This window comes from Cavia porcellus, unplaced genomic scaffold (assembly GCF_034190915.1).
Source record: "Cavia porcellus strain 051 isolate PalLab524CR breed Dunkin Hartley unplaced genomic scaffold, mCavPor4.1 scaffold_12, whole genome shotgun sequence".
In the NCBI taxonomy this organism is placed as follows: Eukaryota; Metazoa; Chordata; class Mammalia; order Rodentia; family Caviidae; genus Cavia; species Cavia porcellus.
Window position 1 is genome coordinate 54,999,450 of NW_026947495.1, and position 17,667 is coordinate 55,017,116.

Here is a 17,667-nt window from a genome sequence, read left to right on the forward strand (position 1 = left end):
GAGAATAGTAAATTTGTATTATGTACTGTGTGTATGTTTATACATGTGTGCATATGCATATACTATGCATAGCAAATGCTAATGCATTTTTTAAAAAGTTAGAATACAAGGGTATAGCCATTATGTAAGGCAATGAAAATAAGTAATAAAGAAAATTACATATTTAGGACATTACACTCAGAGGGTAAGCATCATATCTCAAATGTCGTTTTCACACTGAAATGAATAGAAAATAAGGCTAAAACAACTTCTCAGTCATTTCAAATTATTCTGAAGTGATTATGCTCCATACCAGCAAGAACAATGTATCAAGCCTATTGCATCAATGATACTCAAATATCAGTGATACTAAGGTCAATAAAATAAGTTAACTGGGAGCTAGACAGTACCATTTGCAGAAGTGAAGGTTACAGAGACAATATAATCAATAAAATAGAATCTACATGGTTGAGAATGTAGGAATCATACTTGCTGACCGTTTCAGCTGTTTAACGACCAATTTAAATAGAGTTTTTGTGGAACTATTTCTCTATACTTAAAAGATGTATTATGCTTTGTTTTTCCTTTTTTCATACATTCCAAATGATTCTCAGCTAAATACTCACATGTAAATCTCTTCCCCGTAAAACTCTCTAACTAGAATCCTTTATTGCTGCAGGGTTTATATCTCAAATGATTTTTGAAACAGTGGTTTGTAATTTTAAAAGAAGCTATAAAAATATAATCATTGATGTCTAGGAAGCAGTAGAGTCTGAGAAAAAGATCATTGGTGCTATAAATTTCTTGGCATAATCAATAATATTAATGATAAAACTCTGTAGAGACATAATGGAGATGCTCCTTCTTAGAATGAGTTTTGATAGTGTATCTTGGGGAAGTGATGGTACTCTCAGGCAGTTCAGCTGAAAGTGTGTATTGGTGTTTTGTTTTTCATTTCTTGTACTCTGGCCCCGAAATTAAGCTGCCTTATCAAAATTCTTATAGAAGTTTAAGAAGTCAGATTTGCAAATATGTTTATCATAACACAATTTTAGCTCACAAGAGGGGGAATAAACTGTTTACCCTAAGGAGCTAACACTATAAATTATGTTACAATGAAGGAATACGAGTCAATAATAAAGGAATAAAACAGATTTGTGCTCAAAGATAGTCAACAAATCAACTAAGTTAAAAATGTAAATCTGAGAAGTTGCCTCATTCAGTATTAAGCAAGTTTTAAAAATACTTTTTATTTTGTAAACAGCATTGCATTTTTTTCGTGTTTTCATTATGTACAGCATACGATGAAGTATAGTTACATTACAGAATAGTTAATTCAAGACAGGCAACAAATATATTTACCTCATATAATTATTTTGTGATAATAACACCTACTTTTCTCAGGAATGCAATATATCATCATTAAATATAGTCACCTGGCTAATTGAAATCTCTTCCTTCTAACTTTAATCATGTATTCTTTCACCAATCTGCCCCTAACTCCTCCAATCCATCCCAACCTCTGATAACTATTAATGTGATCTCTACTTCTTATAATTATATACATCCATCTACTTCTTTGTTATAATTATGCACATAAAATTACATGTGAGAGAATAAGCATATTTCTCCCATCAGAAATAAATAAAATATCTATGGAAAAGTACTAAAAAGCTGTTACAGATTTCTAGGGCTGTCTGGTTAATATTTTTATAGTATTTAAACATGACTCATAATATATGTATTGCTAAAATACTGAAACAAAGTTCACACACTCAAGTTTTGGGAAAAAAGGATAACTGACCTGAAATCACACCATTCTACCTGGAAATTTGCAGCCATTCAGGTAAAAAGAACTTTAAATTCTCCCTTGTCTTCAGTCTGTTTTCCTCTTTTGGATTATTTTTCCACTTTGGTTACTTCCATTCCAGTTTTGAGTATCTCATGCCAGGTTATATTTTTCAAAAGACAGTGAGGTTTTACAGTAATTATTGTTAGGAAAAGCAAAATGCTCTAGAAATTGTGGACCAATTAAAAGTAAGAAGAGAAGTATATTTTACAGGATGAGAGTGGGCCACTGTGAAGAAAACACAGTGACCAAGAGCTTAATGGTGCCCATCTGTTTTTATGAGAAATTAAAATATTTTATAGCCAAATAATAAGATAATACTAATACTTACTATACTGCATATCATTACCTTCAAACTACTTAGCCAGAGTATAATACATAAACCAAATACATTCTTACAAAAAAAAAAAAAACTGATAAAGTATTTGCCTCTGGCAGGAAGTTTATCCAGTCTAAATTAATTGACTTTTTACACTTTTGCCATGAATCAGGATTCTTACTGTGTCTCTATTGTGATCCCAGATCAACTCACATTGGTTTTAGATCCTGTTCTTCAATTTATTCACTTCATTCTGGACTCCAATCTCTCATTCTGGCAACTTCAGTCAATGTTTTCATAGAATGTTATCGTGAGGAAGAAAATTATAAATAAGCAACTTTCTCAAATACATTAATGTATGTTACTATTTTAGATTTTATTAATTCATAAATGATAAATGCATATTTTATGAGGTGCAATGTGATGTTCCATAACTGTATATATTGTGAAACTATTAAATGAAACTACATAATCATTTCTTTGTGGCAAGAATATATATATATATATATATATATATATATATATATACCTTAATGTTAATCCTAGTTGCTATGCTGAGCAATGAGTCACTAAATCTTTCAGTCTGACTCTTGGTATACTTTGTCCTGCATCACTCCCTTTCTCTTATCTACTCCCCCACTTCCAGCCTCTAGAAACTACTCTATTTTTCTGAGTTGTTTTTAGATTTCATATTTAAGTGAAATCATACAGTTGTCATCCTCTGTATGTATTAGCTCTGCATCTATAAATCCGATCAGTCATGAATTACCAATGATTGATTTATGTGGAACACATACATATGTTTTCCTATTGTCTCTTCCTATACAATACACTATCACAAGTTAAGTATATTTGCAATATATAGTGTATAAGTAATCCAGAATTATTTTGAACTATATCCAGGATGTGTACAAGTTAAACACAAATATCATATCATTTTATGTAAGAAACTTGAGCATTTTGATAGATCCAGGTATTTACAAGATATCCTGACACCATCTATGGGTACTGAGGGGTAACCATATTTTTTCTATGCCTGGAATATTTCACTTAGCATAATGTTCCCAGGTTCATCCATGAAGTTATACACAGTATTTTTACCCAGGGAATTGAAATCATTATTTTGAAGCATTCTCTGCACTTCCATGTTCAATGCAGCATTATTTACATAGCCAAGGTATGGAAGCAACCTATCAGTGGAAGAGTAGATAAATAAAACATAGTATATACACACAAAAGAATATCAGTAAGAAGGTCATTTGTCATATGCAGTAACATTTTGTTCCAATTATAACTCTCAAGAATATTAATCCATGCTTTCTTCTGAATTCAAAAACAAGGAAATTGTCTAATAAACAAATAAATATGAGAAAAAGTGCAAAAGCATATGTTCCTTCTCTTCCCAAATATACAAATTCTCTTTTCAGAATTGAACTTTCTTCCTACAAAGTAAGAAAATTTAGATTCTAATGATGAAATTTCATTAAAATAAAATCAAGTATTGAGGTATTGTCTTTCTAAAAAAAGTACAAATCACACACATTCCTAGAAGCATAAGCAACTTTCTCTAGAAGCTGATACATAAGAAAAAAATCTTTAGATCAGCACCTGACCTCAAATTCAAGTACAAGAATGTGTCCAAGAAAAGCTCAGGGGAAGTTCGAATACTTGGACAGAGATGGACAGGACGTTAAGTCTCTGAGGAAGATGGAGACTAAGGGTTCCAGGAACTTGAAGGAGAGTTGTCTCATTTAAAGTTCGTTTGACTGGCTTAAAAAAAAAAAAAAGTTCGTTTACTTGAGCATCTGTAGAATACTTTGTGGTTCACTAGGAAAGTCTCTTGTTTCTGTAGATACAATAAAAACTTACGTGCTGTTACTTTCCAGTGTACCAAAACAAACATGTTGGGGTCAGGCCAGAATCTTTTCAGTACTACTGTTATAACCATAGTCAATTAGACTCTGGACCAGAAGAATCTGGCCGCAGGCCCTTTAAATGATCACAAGAGAGGAATATGTTCTTGGTCCTGCTTGATTAATACAAAAGAGATCCAATAGAAGTGTAACTTGTGTACTCACCAGCAGTCCTATGGCCTTTGTGGTCTACCATTTTAGATGCCACTGGACCTACAAAAGTACTTTTTTCTTTAAATTCCAGAACTGGTTTATTTATTGGAATCCTGGAGGTCTGGTGAAAATAGCTATTTTGTCTCTGTCCTAGTAACTGTGAAGGAGTCTGTCTATGTATTCAGGATTCTGTCATGTTCAAAATCTACTCCAATTTTCAAATGTGGATGCAAGCATAATAAATGCCAGATCCTTTCTCAAATTAGAGTGTAAATTGAGAGGATATTTGAAACCGATTGAAGTGAGTAAGTTTTTATATCACTCTAAGTTACACAAAAAGTAACAAGCATAGTCCCAGAGAGCCCAGAAAAGAGAGTAAATATAGACCAGGCCTAAGACAGAGACTAATCTGGTGCATTTAGACCAGGCAAACTCTAGGAAACCTCAAAGTATGAGACAGGTATACTAGGAGCTTCACCTTACAATTTAAGTCAGAGGAAAGGAATATTTCATTTGACACAGTATGTTCAGTGACAGACCACGGTCTCTAAACCTGTACCACCTAAATCTGCACCAAACATTCTAATCTCAGACACATTTTGGTGGTATCCTTTCTTCATTATCTTTCATGCTAGTTTCATCAAGCTGGACTCTCACCAGAACCAGAGGTATCTACCGAGATAGTTATTCTCAGACAGGGTGAGCCAGTCCAGTCAGAAATACTAAATACACAACAGGAATATCTGTTTGTTGGAGATGTTAGATTGGCATATATTAAAACTGAACATAGTTTATTTATAAGCAAACCAATAATAGAGCAAATATACATAAATCTGGATCATAGATTGGTCAAGAAACATGTACCACTTGCAAAAAGCCCACAGATAAAAATATTCCCTCCACGCTCATGAGCTCCCTTTTCAATGGAGAAATAAGACCTCACTTAGACAGTATTGGTTAGCCCCATGAAGAGAAGAGGACATAGTGGGGAAAAGTGAGATCTGTTTCTAGTTTAGTCCTATGCAATATTGGGTGACTGTGCGTGGCTGGCAGCCCTGTGAAGGTGAACAGGTGTTGGAAATATTCCCCTCAAACTGAACAACACCGATATTGACCTATGTGGACGTAACAGGATTATATTCTCAGAAATAAGAATGCCCCTTTTCATTAATTTTGTCACCATATGTTTTCAACAGAGAATCTCAGGTATTAGGTAGAGAGTTACACATCAGTCTCTTAGTAGCCCAGTTACAAGACAGATCTGATGCTGATGAAATAAAAGCAGAACTTCACGGGCTACTTCTTCTCTAAATAAGGTAAAATATTGGTGCTTTAATTTCTATTAGCTTAATATGCATTTATTTTGCCACAACAAAATTGGTGAGAATGTGCATTAATTATCCTATCAAATCAGGTATAACATTAGATTTTTGGGACAAATTGTCCATTATGTGTTTAGCTCTTCTTCCAGTTCCCTGATGGAGAGTGATTTGTTACAATGTGTTTAGGGGCCTGACCATGTTATTTGGTATCTATTAGCCTCTTTTCCAGTGTCTGTGTCCAATTTGAGGTTTTTTTACTATCTTTTTTAAACAAATCCAAGGGAGAAAAAGGCTCATAGTATCTGTTCCTTGAATGCAATGAATCTTTGTGTGTGTGTGTGTGTCTGTGTGTGTGTGTGTGTGTGTGTGTGTGTGTGTGTATGTGGAGTAATTGATAAACTTTGTTTTTCCTATATTACTTAATGGATCAATAAATTTAGCAATATTCACTATGCTTGATAACTTAATCTTCAGGAAGCAGTGTTTACATCTAAAGTGAAATTTCAAACTAAAAATCAAAGGGATAATAATCTACAGAATATTCAAAGGTGTTTACATATGAGACGTTAGCCAAAGCACAATCTTTTGTAAGAATGAAAGTTTACAAGTTACAATATGCTTTAAATAGTACAAATAGTAAAAGATAGGTGAACTTGGATTTCACTCCCTCCACTCATTCTAGAGAGATCCGCCCAAAGATCTTCCCAACGCTAACCGCAATTGTACAAAATATGACATCTTCTAAAATTCTTCATGAAATTCTTATGAATTTATCCCCAGTAGAACTTTTTGATGTGCCATTTACAACTCAGGAAAACAAAGGTTAATCAAGTTAAATAATTTTCTGTTTGTACATAAAGTTTTATAATTCTAAATTCAACAGATTTCTTCAGTGATCTTCCAATTCGTTTGTTAATTAGCCAGATAATTTTACCAAATTATCCCTCATTTGATTTATCTTCTTTACCTGTAAAAGTAGCAACTGAATTTTAGTAGCTTTTTAAAAAGCTAGTTTTAACAGGCACAGTTCCCAGGACACTGGTTATCACAGAGTTCAAGTTCTTTTTTTGCCAAAAATTACACACCTAAATAATAACCACAGGGAAATTCCCACTCATTCTTATTTCAAGATATATTCTTGATTATTACTGAAGTTTAACTCCATCTTTCTATTAATAAAACTGGCCCATCAGTGAATAATTCCACAAGAATTTATCATTTATCTTGATTTGACCAATGTCCTAAGTTCTAGGGGTACCGTCACATCATCACTTCTCAAAGAGAACTGGAGCTCCAGAGGTAGATGTTTTACAGGGCTTAACAATACAGCAAGCAAGCAAACAACATGCAAAACGCAAACTCTGTGCAGCAAAGCTGTGCCGAAAACACCCCCATGGTTGGTGGTTACACTAAGCACATCAATTCCCATCACATTTCTCCCTCTACCTTTATATTGGCGATTTGTACTCTATAAGAAAAACATCGAGCTTGAAATGTAATTGCTCAGAATAAAGACTCGATGCCTTAGAAGCATAGTCCAACCTCCGTAAGCTTTTGCTCTATGCTCTATCTGTACTATCAGTGTGTCATGCAGAATAGAAGTCATCATCGTACAGGTTTTCTAGAGATTTTAACCTACGGGAGCACCTTGGTTTCCACACCTTGCAGGGAGGATGTGATAGCAGCCACACACCTAGTGCAGAGCAAACACCCACGGTCCACAGCTGCTCCTAGTGTAGGTGGCTCAGAGTCTGAAATCCTCATTTCCATCTCTTGCTGGGGACTCTCAGAGTGTGTACAGGGAGGGGCAGGTGGGAGTGGGAAAAGCTGGCAGCAGCCATCGCCATCCTAGTACCGGACACCATAGCATGAAAATCGCACTTACTTGCTACCAAGTGACAGGCCTCCACCTCCACGAGGACTTGAGGGAACCCCAAGAAGTAAGGTTCCCGGAGCCCTTTCCTCCAGAGCTTCCTTTTCTTCACGGACCTCTGGGTTCAACTCTGGCTGCTTAGATGTTTCTAGGCTGGTGTCTGCCCTCAGCAGCTGCAGCCGTTTCCATGGGGCCACCTGAGCTGCAGGCTAGGAAAGGGGTGCCTGGAGCAACTCCCCAGCCGCTGACCTGGAGACTTTTCCAGCCAAGAGCCCGGCGTAGCAGTCGGCGGATGGGAAGCTGTATTTGTCTCTTTCCCACTCCTCCCTCCCCTTCCCAGCCACGCCACACTCTCCCCCGCCCTCATGCCCAGACCAGTGCTCGCCTTCTGCTTGGGTGTGGGCGGGGTGATGCTAACGGAGACCAGCTGCAGAGGGAGCACAGCTTTGGCAGGGAGTCTGCGCCTCCAACTGCCTGCAAGAGGGGACAGCTAGAGGAGCCTGAACTGGGGACTGGAGACGAGGGGGTGCGGGGCGGCTGGCCCAAGCAGAGAGGACAGGGGCAGGATGTAGCTAAATCGCGTGTTGTGCTGGGTTTGCCTGGGGTGGCCGAGCGGGGAGGAAAATGAGGAGGAGAGAGGAAGACAGGAAGGCAGCAAACTCGGATTCTTACCTTCAGGGTTTTAACTTTGCCTTGCTGCACCCAACAGAGTACACCAGGGAAGTTGATTGTCAGCCTTCAGCCTCCAAGGCTGCACACTGCTGTAGATTAGTGTGTGATGTAGACGTGTTCTTTAGGGAAGGATTGGTTGGGATCATTGAAATCTCTTGCTTTACCTTTTATTCCCAAGCTAATGATGAGAGACATGAGCTACAAGGAAAAAAAAAGTTTTTCATGTTTCAGAAAACTGGGACTCTGCAGTATAGTCTGAGGGTTAAGGAAAGAGATGTTGGGCTTTGTCCCCAAGAGGGGTTTGGAAAATTTTGCAACAGTCATTTTGTAATCCTCACAGAATACTCTTTGTTGAGCGCCTTGTTTTGAGAACACAGTGTTTTATTCAAAAACGCATTAGTGTGTGTCTCTAGATAATAGCATTTTAAACAGCTCAATGAGGTATGATTATGACATCTAAAAAATATCAGTAATGATTCTGTATTGTCCAACTTGATTTCTTTTTAAGAGAGGATACCTAAATCACCCTGCTGTCTCCCCTCCGGTCGAAATGATTAGTACATTTTCTAGTCCATGGAACTTTCCCCTGGCAGCGTTTCAATTTATGCTCCCCAATAAAATTGTAAACATTATCAAATATCTTAAAGCTTAAAAAATACTTGAAATAATTAAAAAGAAATGTGCAATAAACAAATAAATGGCTCCAATAAATAACTGGCAATATAAGCAAGAGTCAAATAACAGGGAAATCAAAAGAATTAAATTTATGATCTGAATTGGACAAATGTTTTTGTTGTTTTAAAAAATTTTCTTAACACTGAAATAATGTAAAAAGCTAAATCTGAAATATTTTTGCAATGTAAGCTCCTGGTATGTATTTAACTAAGTAGCTTCCTGTGTTGATTTTCTCAACAGAAACAAATGTGTGGTAGGTTTTGTTTTCCACATTTCTTCCTTATGAAATAAAAGTTATATTTTCTAAATTTTTCATTCTAAATATTTAATAGGAAAAGTCTCTACATACTTTTTTTCTGCCTTGCAAAGAGAAATCTGCTCTACCACACTACACTTGGACCAGATAAATCCCTGGCAGCATCGTTCCTCCTGCAGCATGTTTAGATGGGGGCTGTTGATCCTAATTTCACAGGTGTCATTGTTGGGAACGTCGATAGAGCCAAGGTGTGCAATTTTGGTGCATACTGTCACATCTGAGACTGGCAACACTCTGTGTTAGAGAACACAAGCCATCTCTCTTTCTAAAACAAAGAAACCAGAACTCTCCTTTACAAAGTCCTCTGATTGATCAATTTGTTTTTCTGTTAACAGCCATCTGACTCTATGGACATTCTTACTAACAACTTACTTTGCGTTTATAATCACAAAAGTCTCTCCTTCCAAACTAGTGCTTTCATTGTTAATAGCCCTGTCATCCATTTCAACACAAAGAACAATTTGTATGAAACATACAACTTCTGATTTTGTCCCTAGAGAAGTACCATGTTCTTCATATCACCACAGCTCTCATTTCCACATGTGCACTTTGCAATTTGTCATAGCCACTGATTTGTTGCTTTATATAAAAGTTACCTGCATGCTAAATATCTCTTGCATATTCATTTCTTTCATGCTCCCCTAGAATATATGTTGCATGACTGCACAAATGTACTTTCTCCTTTATTGCATCCACAAGTATATGGAACTACCTTAACAAAGGTTGGGTTTTATAGTAAATAGCAATTTACTAAAAGTTTGAACTCCAAGCATGATCTTATCAACTGTATGCTTCCTGGAAGAATGTAGCACCTCATCATAGGAAAAGACTACAGATTGTCTGAAAGATGAAAAGTGTTCATTGCTCTGGCTTCATCATGCCAATATCTTTCAACATTAATGCTTCTGTTTACAAAGATGTGAAAATTTCCACTGGCTGCAGAAACTTGACATGAAGCATAGAGCTACCAGAAAAGGAATTAGAAAATAAATTTCCATCTTGCCTGTTGGGAAGGTGAAGGGACTGTGACATAAATTACCCTACAAGAACACCAAAAGAAACTGTCTTTTGCAAGAGCCATTATAACAAAAACATGAATGTTAAAAATAATGGCAAAGACATGGATAAAAGAGAAATATGGTGCACTGTTGGTGAAAATGTAAATTAGGTGCTTTAGAAAAGAGTACTGAAGTTCTTTAAAGTACTAACAATAGTATACCATATGGTCTAGCATTCTCATTTCTGGACATATATCCAAAGGAACTTATTATTTTGAAGTGATACTTGTAGTGAAGCGTCCATCAACAGATGAAATGACAAAGAACATATGACAGATATTCACAAACACTAGGGGTCTCAAAAAAGTAAGGAAATTCTGTCATTCACAACAACATGGATTGAAATACAGAACATAATGCTTTGTGAAATAACTCGGGCACAGGAAAAATACACTTGTGTGATCTCATTTAAATGTGAAAGATTTAAAAATCAATCTGATAGAAATACAAAGAAAAAAGTAGTTATCAGAACCTAAGGGTCAGTACAGGAAAGAAAGGAAAGTTTCTTGTTGAAGGGTAAAATACTTGTTAGACTGAATGATTAGCTTTCAGTGATTTTCACTGCTTGCACATTTAATAATAATTTATCACAAATTACAAAATATTTTAAAAACATATTTCAGTGTTCTCCTTAGAAAAATAAATTGTTAAAGTGCTACATATGTTATTTAGCTTCAATAAATCTATCATGTATATGTAGGTCTAAATATTATTATATATCCACAAGTGTACACATTTTTTGTTTTTATTAAATAACATACAAAGATAAGCTCTATTTTCTTAGTATGTATTCAAAAAATGAATGTTGCATAGCTGCACAGCCTCCTATCAAGAAAAACTTGTGTCATTTCAGTACACTTCAACCACAACCCTGGGAGCATTACTCCTGTGCCATGTGTTTAAATGGCAGGTGTTGATTCTGACTTCACGGATGTCAGTGTAAGGAGATGGGATAGACACATTTCCTACCTTTATTATGAAATAATAAGGCATGGTTTTGAATTATTGGCAATATCAAAGGCTATGTTTCAAAGAAGAAATAAAATACAAATCATAGTACGAAAAACAAGCTTTCCTGAGCACGTGAAACCTGCAATATACTTTAGGTGCTGTAGATTAAGCCCAGGCTTTATACATGGCAGACAGCAATGTGTCACCGGGCTCTTACACCTAACTCAAACTTATGATTATTAAGACTTTATTTTCTTTAACAATTACATATTGATTGTTTAAGTGTTTTGTGCAATAGCATGGGAAATATTTATGAATTTTTTTCATTTTTATTATACTTACATACTGATGCAAATACAGTACAGTATAGAGTCGGTTGTTTATCTTTATTTCTATGTGTCTAGAATTCTAATAAAATTCTATTTATATGTTTGGATTGTAGGAATTTCTCAAAAAAAATTAAATCCTTATCACAGTCTTCAATACTGTCCTAAATCTCAGACCATAAAAATTTGGACTTAATCGATAAATAAAACTGGAAAGGGCTACTTCAAAATTGTAGAAAACTGAATAGTCTATTTCTCAGAAACAATAAGACATGCAGATATCATGTTTCCTCCTAAAGAGGGTATCAGTATCACTTTTGTGGCAGTTTACCAAATTATATGAACTAAATCTAATCCAAAGAATATATCAAGCAGGGCCAAATTGAGAAATATTATACAAAATACCTGGCTACTGCTTTCCAAATATATAGAGGTCATAGAAAGCAAGTAAAGACAGAAGGACATTTACAAGACCTAGTTTACTAAAATATTACAGTTAGATATAATATGAAACTTTGGAAGGGATTCCAGTCCAGAGAAATGACATGGTTTAAAACTAGTGAAAATTTAATTAAATCTATAAATTAAAAACAACAGTCTGGTTGGGAATTGGGCTATAAACGCTATTCAGTTGTCAATAGCATCACTGGAATCCAGAGCATATAGAGTTGTATGTTCAAATTTGCAGAGAAAAAATGATTTCCAAACTTAATATTGTATACAGAAATAAACTACCCATCAGTATGAGAGAATATGAATAATTTTCAAGGCCTGGAAGCTCATAAAAATTTTTATCCACATTTAAATAATAACATTCTTTAGGAATTCTTGCTTAAGAAGTTACTAGCTAATGTAATGTATACAAGGAAGGAGTAAAGAATTTGCTGAAGGTGTGGCTCAGCAATAGCGTGCTGTCCTATCATGCATGAGCCTTGAGTTTTATGCCCAGCATTGCAAAATCAAGCAAAAAAATGTTCCTAGCAGCCAATAAACAAGATTTAAATTCATGAGAATGTAAAGATATTTCCTAACAGTGGAAATAGATGTGCCAGATACAGAGCAGGTCCTGAGAGCAGCAGTCCAGATGGCCACTGGAGACATATGTATGTTACAGAAAAGTTAAAAGTGAAAACTGTTCACCAGAAATGTAAAAATTTATAAATTTTAGGTGCTTTTCAAAGGTTAAGTCTAAGAAAATAAAAAACATAAATATATATATGGAATCATTATATATATATATATATATATATATATATATATATATATATATTCCAGTACTATAGCTTTGCAGAATGTAACCATTATGGATTTGATCAACTTCATAAAGCCAGATTGGCAGGATGTTTGCATGACAAGTAAATGTAAGACAGGTAAAATGCTATTTTCCATATTAGAAATATTATAGATGGTATCTAACAATGACAAATTCTGAGTAATCAGCATTCACATATTATTAATAAATTGGAGAAGACAGTACATATGCAACAGTTAAAGTAATTCACTTGGAAGAGAATTCAGGAAGGGGAAAGGGTTTTGATATAACTCAATGTGGGTATTTTTTAAAATTATGTTTATGCTTTAACTTAATAAAACATAAAAATCAAGTTTATGTATAATCTCTTAGGAAGTTATTACACCAATATGGAGACATAATAATACCCAGCTGCTCAACTTGATTCCTGTTTGTTTTAGTCACGTTTCCATTGCTGGGATAAAACACCCAGCATCTACAGCTCAGAAGGAGGAGAGATTTATTTTGGTTCCTGATTTTAGTCTATGACTGGCTGACCTCAAGACAGAAATGACGTGGTGGAAAGGTATAGTAGAAATAAGAGCTTTACCCTCTGGATGCCTTTCTTTCTGTATTCTGGACTTCTCAGTTCTGATTATTGTTGTACAACTTGGCCACAACATTCAACCTGCTTCTCCACATCTTTCCAAACTCTTTCTGCAAACCAATTTCAAAGGCTTCTAAACCACAGGTCAGGTACAGTCACTATGATCATCCTTCTTCTCTGGTCCCCAACTATGTGTCAAAACACCCCACATCTACAATTTAAAGTAAAGAGGTTTTCAGTCCATGGTTAACTGATTCCAAGGCAGAAATAGCATTGTGGAAGATGTGGCAGTAGAATCATGTCCAAACCATGGCAGCCAGAAAGCAGAAAAATAGCAATTAAGAAGAGAGATGTATCCCTCCACTTCCAACAAGTTCCTGCCTCCTAAAAGCACAGTTAGCTGTGAACCTAACAGTGGATTAGTCCACTGATAAATATAGCACCCCCATGTTACAACTTCCTTCCATAAGTGTGCTCTGAGCACCTAATAGTTTGGGAGGGACATTCTAGTCTAAATCATAACACTACTTTATCTGTTTAACCCAACTGGAGGAAAAAATGAACTTTGAGTTATATATTTCCTCAAAAAAATATTCAAGAAGTAACTCACCAAAGAGTTTTTGTTCATTTTCACCTAGTCCGGAATAAGAGGAATTTCCAGAAAAACTACCAGATCTTTAATTAGCTTTTCTCACATTACATTGATAGCTGAGCCTGAGAAATTCACCTCTATCCTTTTTCCAGACTTCACCCCTACATTCAGTGAAGTCTTTCATTCAGGCCTAGACTAACACTTGTTCCCTCTTTTCTTTTAACAATTCGCTTGGAGATGTGATTCTATCTCTTGCATAAACAGAATATAATTGTCTTCAGGACCACTCCCACTGCATTACAACTGATCCTGGCAACAAGTCTTGAGTGAATCAATAGTCAGCGTGGACCCAAGCACACCAGGAAGAGCAACAGTATGTCAGCTGACACATCAAACATCAGCTGTAGTAAGAAGTTAATCATCTACGTCTATCGTAAAATGTTTCTAAGCAGAGAAGCAATTGATTTTTTTTTCTTTAGAGCATTATACAAAGTGAAAGAATTAGTCATTTAAACATGAATCAGCTATCTTTATAACAGTGTTTCACCCTATTGGGTCTTACTTTTTATCTTCAGTTGTTTATCTTTGTGTATTTTAAGACTTTAGGGAATTCTTTGCTGCCTCCCTCTAGAAAATCATGACATCCTGTTGGAATACTGGAAACAGGGAGAAACTATTGAAAGCTATGGAAGAAGATTTTTCAAATGCTAGAATATGCCTTTATTTTTATGTCCTCTTTGAAACTTCTGTGTTTGTTTACTCTTCCCTTTCCTAACTCACTCTACTGCACTTTTCAAAAGATCTGATTTTATTCTAGATCTTCATGTAGTTTGATGCTATGCTAAAGAACTTTCTACCCTCAAGTATAGGAGTAACTAGTCATATGTAGCTATTGGACATTTGAAATTACTTCATTTTAAACAACTATGAATTGCAACATTATTTCTCAACATATTTTTCAAGAATCTGCACATTGTGGGTAATTAGCATCCAGTTACTATTTACTAACTGTGTCAGAGTGACAGCTTCAAATCAAACGTTTCTGTAGCAAGAATTTAGATGCATAATTATTTGAAATGAAAATTACCTGACTGCCCCCTAGTGTTCAGATTCAAGTTTGTATGCTAGCAAATTAAGCTTCTGCTCCAACGCTATGACATTGTATTAAACTTTTCTCATTGGAGTTATTTTACATAATTTTGGCTTAGAGATCAGATCTTTTTTATTCTAGTTGTAAATTTGGTAAGATTGGTGAACATATTCAATACATCTGAATTTAAAAATAGACATCTGAAGTAATTTTGGTCTAAAATTAAGAATCTATAGCTGTTCTTTTCCTCCCCTTATTTTATCCATTGCTAATTTCCTTTTCTCTCCCTCTCATTAATTTCTCAGATTAGTGTTGCTTTATGTGATTATGGAAGCTGAGACATCCCAAGATCAGGGGTTGGGGAACCAGAGTTCCCGGGACGATAATGATGTTATATCAGTCTGAATCCAGGTCCGAAGACCATTATCCCTGCTAGAAGATACTCAGTCTTTTATTCTTTTCTAAAACTGAAATAACTCCTTCTTACTCAACCTTCAAGAGATTGGATGGGACTACCTCCACTGGGAAGGGAATCTGCTTTAGTCAATCTACAAATTTAAATGTTCACTCATCCAGAAGCTTTCCCACAAGGATACTCATGGCAATATTTAATTATATGTCTGGGTACCCTATTGCCTAATCAAACTGTCATGCAAAGTTAACCAGTTTATATATGTAGTAATATTCACTATACATATATGTATATATTGTATGTAAATTTGCAACAGCACATGTTTATTTAGCATGACTTTTGCCCCTCCTTTAAATTCAGTAGCAGGAATGATATAAATAACAAATTATTAGATATTCAAGAGCTGACAATGGTCTCTAGACATCTAGTCCAACTTTTGCATTGCATAATTTTGGGTTTATTTCATATGGGAGAATTAAAACCACCAAACCAATGAAAACATACCACATACTTTGCCACCTCAGACCTTTTTTTCTTTTTTCAATTTTCAGTGGCAAGTGGAAAGGAAGATTTCAATGCTAATTTTATGAATGTTGATTTTATACTAATGCCAAGTGTCAGTTGTGTGTCATACATTGTGCTTGGCACAAAGAGACATTTGCAGTCTACTAGAGGATGGTGATAAAGAAATATGATGTACAGTTTGATGTGGTAGGTGCATTAAAGGGCAAATGAAACATTTTGTAGAAATGTAAAGGAAACAACAAAACATTTCTTGCCAGAAGTGATGGCTAAGCTTTCTTCAAGGCAGCAAGTTTAAACAATAAACAAGCTCAATAACAGTTGTTTTCACATATCTGTAAGATATTTCACCATGAGGATAAGAGTAAGGCGCTTGTACTTACACACATCCTGGTTTTTCTTTAAATATGGATCAATGCTCTAAAACAAAAAAGATTCTTGAGACTTATTCTCTGATTAAATAATTTGAGTCTCCTCTATCTCAGAGAAAGGGACAGGTAAATAGAGAAAGTGTAAGTTGGCAGGAAGGACAGTAGGTAGTTTAAAAATCACTCATGTAAAAAATTAATAGCACTAAAGTGCTTCAGGAAAAGAATCACACTTTGAAACTGCAGCAGACAATAGGGATTTTATATAAAATCAATACTCAAGCTTTATTTTAATCATAATTTTTGAGAACTCAGAATGTAAGGAAATCTTTATTATACTTTTAACAAGATTAGCTGTGGGGAAAGAGCTTTTGTATTGGAATCTAGGAAAAGTAAAAACAGCATATTGAAAGAGAATTAAGCACAAGTTCTAGACGTTATTCTACTTTTAAAAAACTTGTCTTTAAATTGTGTTTTCTTTTTCTGATAATTGCAAATTTATCTTCTCAGGCATCGATGATTTCAGATTTAAAGGCTTCTACAAATGGTAAAATTGCGACAAAAAGAACGTTCTACACATCATCTATTGCAAGTGCTTTTTGGCTTCCACACTAAGGGTCATTAAGAATAAAAGTCAGTATTTGTATTGGTACAAAAATTAGTCCTCCTGCAGTGGTAATAATTTTCTATAGCCCAAGAGCATGAAAGAAAACCTGAAGATGCATTTAGATAATGTAAGAAGTACATCACTGCTCTAATATTTTCTGAAAATTTGTGAATCTTGAGAATAACAATTGTGATTGTATACTTGAGAACTCAACTGTATCTGGAGCATCATTTTACCTAAAATCAATTGTTTAAAATTCTTTTATAGTTTTAAATTCTTATTGATAACTGTATACAATACATATTTCAGCTCAAACTCACTATATACATTTCACGAAGGGCTAATGACTCATTGAAGTCAGAGACATAATGCAGTTTGTGACTAATGCGGTTTATTGTGCTCTGAAAACTTTGTCTGCTTCAAAACACCCCACATTCTCTTTTCAGTGGCTCCTTTTAATCCTTACCTAGTTCTTCATACCTTGTCCATCTAAAATCCGATTGATCTTCACTTGTTTCAAAACCTGAATTTCTTGCATGAGTTCCAGTTACTTGAGGGGAATTCAGCTTCTATTCTTCTGATATTAACATAACTAACAAAGACTTTCAATTAATTTGGGTTTTGCCATTTGTGAGGAAGAAATTAAATCATAACAAATAAGCATCTGGCATAGGTCTGCAGAGGAGGAGCTGGGCAGATCTGGGGTGCCCTCACTGGCCTCTCTGCGTGTCTGGAGGACTCTGGATTTCTGCGCCCAGACTGCTGGAGTTCCCTCAGGCTTCCAGGTGCAGTGAAGGAGAGAGGTGGGTTTGAGGCTTCCACATCAGCCTCC

The 17,667-nt window shown here is 35.2% G+C and overlaps 1 protein-coding gene across 1 annotated transcript in view; it reads right to left on the reverse strand.

Moving 5' to 3' along the window:
• The window catches only part of Scn7a (sodium voltage-gated channel alpha subunit 7), an 85,268-nt gene extending 77,533 nt beyond the window's left edge, over nucleotides 1-7,735 (reverse strand). Inside the window, exon 1 of the mRNA XM_063259206.1 lies at nucleotides 7,421-7,735. The gene's annotated coding sequence lies outside the window, so the exon portion shown is untranslated. The remainder of the gene's footprint in view (nucleotides 1-7,420) is intronic.
• Between the last annotated feature and the right edge of the window lie 9,932 nt (nucleotides 7,736-17,667).